We start from the raw sequence: 6,017 nt of genomic DNA on the forward strand, positions 1-6,017 counted from the left end.
CCTTTTTTAAAGAAGGGGGCTTCCCTTCGTCCACTATCAACTCTGCCCTCCATCGCGTCTTCCGTATTTCACGCACCTCTGCCCTCACCCCATCCTCCCCCAGCCCACTAGGGATAGAGTCCCCCTGGTCCTCACCTATCACCCTACCAGCCTACAGACCCAACGTATAATCCTCCGTAACTTCCGCCACCTCCTACGGGATCCCACCAACAGACACATCTTCCCCTCCCCCCCACTCTCGGCTTTCCGCAGGGATCGCTCCCTACGCGACTCCCTTGTCCATTCATCCCCCCCCATCCCTCCCCACCGACCTCCCTCCAGGCACTTATCCCTGCAAAGGGAAGAAGTGCTACACCTGCCCCCACACTTCTTCCCTCACCACCATCCTAGGCCCCAGGCAGTCCTTTCAGGTGAGGCACCACTTCACCTGCGAGTCAACTGGGGTGATATACTGTATCTGTTGCTCCCGATGTGGCCATTTATACATTGGGGAGACCCGCCGCAGACTGGGAGACCGTTTAGCCGAACACCGGTGCTCAGTCCTCCAGCAGTGGCGGGATTTCCCTGTGGCCACACACTTCAATTCCACAGACCACTCCCACTCCGACATGTCTGTCCATGGCCTCCTCTACCATCAAGATGAGGCCACACGCAAGTCGATGGAGCAATACCTTATCTCCCGCCTAGGTAGCCTCCTACCTGCCGGCATGAACATTCAACTCACTGACCTCCGTTGATACCCCTGCCCCCCCCTTACCCCATCCCTATCTATAATTTTAGTCTGGTTCTCTTTCTCTCTCTTTTCCCCCCTCACTATAATCTCCCCCCAGCCCTACCTTTCTTTCTCTTTTATTTCCCATAATTCTCCACCTTCCCCCAGCCCATTTCCCTTCAGCCTATCACTTCCCAGCTCTCCACTTCATCCCTCCCCCCACTTCTTATCCCCCCTCGACCATCCCATGTTACTTCACTCCTGATGAAGGGTTTCAGCCCAAAACGTCGTTATTACCTCCTCCCATAGATGCTGTCTGGCCTGCTGAGTTCTGCCAGCATTTTGTGTTTTTATTTATTTCCAGCATCTGTAGATTCACTCGTGTAACCTCAGAGTTGTATATGGTGACATATATGCACTCTGATAATAAATTTACTTTAAACTTTGAACTTTGAATTGGTTATAGAATTCTTTATTAAGATAGAAAATGTAGTAATTCAATCTTAAACTAGTGCTCTAAATTACAGAACAGTGAGGAATTGGATTTGGAATTGATTTATTATTGTCATGTGTACTGAAATACAGTGAAAGTCTTATCTTACATGCTGTTCATAAGGATCAGTTCATTACACAGTGCATTGAGATAGAACGAGATAAAACAATAGCAATGTAGAATAAAGTCTAACAGCTGCAGAGAAAGCGCAGTGCGGGTAAACAATAAGGTGCAAGATCATAATGAGGAAGATTGTGAGGTCAAGAATCTATCTTATTTAGAGATACAGCGACTCTTCGAGCTGCACTGCCCAGCAACCCCCGACAACTCTAATTTAACCCTAATCTAATCACGGGACAATTTACAATGCCCAATTACCTACCTGGTATGTCTTTGGACTTTGGGAGGAAACTGGAGGACCCAGGGAAAACCCACACATTCCATGGAGAGATTCCTTGCAGAGGAAACTGGGACTGAACTCGGAACTGCAGTAGTGTTTCACTGTGACAGTTCCATGGTGCCCAATCTCACGAGGGAGGCATTTAGAAGTCTAACAGTGAAATAGAAACTGTCCCTGAGCCTGGTGGTACGTGCTTTCTGGCTTTTGTAAAGAGAATGCCCGTGGAGAGTGGGTTGCAATAGAGTTACAGATTCATAGAGTTAGGCAGCACAGACTAGGATGCAGATACAGAAAATAATTTTAAAAGGTAAGAGAATATTTCTATTTATTGTGAGGTGAATTGAATACAAAAATAGAGAAGTTATAATTCAGTTATAGGTCAAGTTTTGGTGAGACTTCATCGCAAGTGCTGTGTAGAGTGTAGACCTCTATATTAATTAATATATTATTTTATTAGAGATACAGTATGGTTACATGCCTTTCCAGCCCAATGAGCCAAATTACACACATGTAACTAATTAACCAACTAGCCCATATGTCTTTGGACTATGGGAGAAAACCAAGCACCCAGAGGAAACCTACACAGTCACAAGGAGTATGTACAAATTCCTTACAGACAGCAGCAGGAATTGAACCTGGTCGCTGGCACTGTAATAGCATTACGATAGCCACAAAGTTACCGTACTGTCCCTCCACTTAAGGAAGAATTTAATTTCATCAGAACTAGAATGTGTAGATTATGAGGAAAGGTTGGACTGGCCAGGTTTATATTTACCAGAGGAGGGGCTTGACTGAGGGCTGCTTGGATGTGTAGAGGAAGAATCTGAAACTAAGGTTGCTACTTCAAACCAGCAACTGCCTTAAGACTGAGAAGCAAACGTTTCATTTGCCAGAGAGTTATGAATCTCCGGAACTTACTTCCTTTAAAGCATGGTGGCAGCAGAGTGCATGAATATATCTAGGGCTGAGGTAGAGATAGATTCTTGATAAACAAGTGGAAGGTTTCATAACTTCTTAACATTAAGCTAATTCAAAGGAAGGCATGGGAGTCCGAAATGTGAGTCTAACTTAGTGTTTACTTTAAATGAGGCACACGGATTTCACGTGGCAGTGTGATGACGTATGCAGTTCACGCAAAATATACACAAGATTACTTAAGTATTATTGACATGTAAAATACACAACACCAGGGGTAGGCAGGTATGTGGAAATAAGGTAGCAATCAGCTTTGCCATGATCTTATTAAATGGTGCAGCCCGTTTGAGGCAACGAGTAGCCAACTCCGTTTCCTGATTCTCACGTTCATGTATATCGATGCAATCATGAAGAAGGTACATCAGCAGCCATACCTCATTCAGAGTTTGAGGAGATTTATGTCACCAAAGCCTCTTGCAAATGTCTACCCATGTACGATGAAGGGTATTCTGGCTGCGGAGGCCCCATATGCATCAGATGAAAAGGGACTGCGGAGGGTTGTAGACTTAGCTCCATCATGGGTACAAACCTTCCCACCATCAAGGCCATCTTCAAAAGGGGGGGCATTCATCATTAAGGACCCTCATCATCTGGGACATGCCCTCTTCTCATTACTACAATCAGTGAGGAGGTACAGGTGTCTGAAGGCACATACTCAACATTTTTGGAACAGCTCCTTCCCTCCCACCATATTTATATTTTCTTATATATATTTCCAAACAGTCCAAGGACTCATGAACACCATCTCACTATTCCTCTTCTGCACTAATTTTTAGTATAACTTATCGCAATTTTACACTTACACTGTACTGTGCCACAAAGCAACAAATTTCATGACATGTCAGTGATAATAAATCTGATTCTGATGTGAGGCCTGAAGTGCCTGCTGTCTGGTGATGGACATTATAGTCCTGACGAAGGATCTTGGCCAAAAAACGTCAGCCATTTATTCCTCTCCATAAATGCTGCTTGAGCTGCTGAGTTTTGTGTGTGTTGTCACACAAGCTCTTCCAAGCTGGAAATATTAGGAATATCAAATTAGAAGATGGGTACTTGACATCAGTTTATAGGTATAATGTAAATGGAAGTTATGACAAAGGTTAGAAATGTGTAATAAAAATAGAACATAAGAAATAAAAGAGACGATGTGGCCCTTCAAACATGTTCCAGAATTTGATGATACTGGCTGACGTAAGGCCCGAATTCTTATATTCTTTTTCCCAACCTATAACATCTTTGGCAACCTAGCTTCTGTGTTAGCACCCTCAGGGAACTATGAACTAGTACCCCAAGGTCTCGCTTAATCAACATTCCTTAGGGTCCTACCATTTACTGTATGTGTCTTCCCCGATTTGACTTCTCAAAATGTGTCACCTCAAACAAATAAGTACAACATAAACAGCCCTTTCACAGAGAGAGTTCCAAATTCCCATTATCCATCACTCAAAGAAATTGTTCCTAATTTCATCCATGACTGGCCCAACTCTAATTATTCTTTGTTCCTTTATTCTGGACTCAGCCACCAGAAGAAATAGTTTCTCACCCTACCAATCACTTGAATGTCTCAACCACTTCAATTAGATCAGCATTTAATCCTTCCCTGTTCGAGATTTATGAATACTGATATAATCAGAATAAATGCGAAGGGAACTGATCCCAGAAAAAACAAATGCACTGCCATCCCTCTTGTAAATAAGTTAACATTTAAAGTGTTGTTACAGGGTGTTGATTGTGAGATGCTATGTCATTTCAGCAGCAATTTCTATCAATTGACGAACACTCTGTTCACCTAAAATCAATGAGATTGGCACAGCTGAAAGCCTGTGTTTTCCTTGTTAAGTATTTGCTAAGATGATTAATAATGAACTTGAGAACTGTTCTGTGGCTGGTCAGAAAGTTTGTCCTGCCAAGTCAAGTCCTGAAATTCTGATCTGGAGCCATAACTTGTACATATATAATAGATACGAAGAGGGATTTCTTTAGCCAGAGGATGGAGAATCATTGTGGCAGATGGCTGTGGAGGCCATGGCACTGGGTATATTTGAAGCAAAGGTCTGTAGGTTCTTGATTGGTAAAGGTGTATAAGCTATGCTCTTTCAGACTTTTGTATCTTCTGCCTGACCGGGGGGAAGAAGAGAGAATGTCCGGCTACTGGACTTCATTCCCTCTAAAGGTTCCCTGGAGATTCCCCTATATCTCCATGAATTTGCCTGAGGAAGTAGTGGATGAAGTCAACTGCTCTGTGTCTGGGCTCCTCATGCAGGGGGTAAGCAAGCCCCGATGGGTCATGCAGAGGGAGGTTTCTGTCCGTAGACCGAGAGATGGCATCAGCAAGGCAAACAAGGGGGTAGAAAGCCTGGGCTGAAGCATGGTGAGGCTCCCTTACCCACCATTTCTGGGGCTATTCCACTGGATATCACATCCAGATTCAGTCTCAGTGGACAGCAGTTCTGAGCAGAGAGAAATTGACCATCTTAGACCATAAATAGAAGCAGGAGTATTCAACTTACCATCTCTCACCTTTACAATACAAATGGATGATCTGCCACAGGTCATTGGTTCATGGTCAACACTGACTAAGTGGGCTAACAGGCCCGTTCCCATGTTGTATCTCTCGATAACTCAGCATCACATTCATATACTGCTTCCAATTCCCTTAATATCCAAAACCTTATCGTTCTCTGTCTTGATTATACTCAGGAAGTGAGCCTCCGCAGAATCAGAATCAGGTTTATTATCACTGACATTTGTCACAAAATTTATTGTCTTGTGACAGGAGTACAGTGCAAGTCATAAAAATAATTACTATAACTTACCTAAAGTTATGAGTAGTGCAAAAGAGGAATAGAGAGGTAGTCTACATGGGCTGATGGGCCATTCAAAAATCTGATGGTAGAGGAGGAAGCTGTTTGTAGAACAGTGAGTGTTAACATCACTTCAGGACTCCTGTACCTCCTCCCTGATAGTAGTAATGAGAAGAGGACATGTTCTGGGTAGTGAAGCTCCTTCATGATGGATGTTGGCACCTTGAGCCTTTTGAAAATGTCCTTGACAGTGGGGAAGTTCATGTCCATGATTGACCTGGCTGAGTTTACAACCCTGAGCAGCCTCTATCAATCCTGTCCCTTGGAAACTCCATACAAGTCAAATGTTCTCCATTGTACATCTGTAAAAATTTGCTGGAATCTTTGTGACATACCAAATCTCTGCAAATTCTAATGAATTATAGCCGCTGTTCTGCTATCTTCATGATTAAAGACCTTTTGTACAATAAAATGGACTCTTGACTTCACAATCCGTGGCATGGTAGAATAGTGGTTAGCATAAGCCTTCACAGTGCCAGTGTTCGGGGTTCAATTCCTACTGCTGTCAGTAATGAACTTCTGCATTCGCTCCACCACCATGTAGGCCTTCTCTGGGTTATCTGGTTTTGCCCC

The sequence above is a fragment of the Hemitrygon akajei genome, chromosome 8, assembly GCF_048418815.1.
Source record: "Hemitrygon akajei chromosome 8, sHemAka1.3, whole genome shotgun sequence".
Lineage (NCBI taxonomy): Eukaryota > Metazoa > Chordata > Chondrichthyes > Myliobatiformes > Dasyatidae > Hemitrygon > Hemitrygon akajei.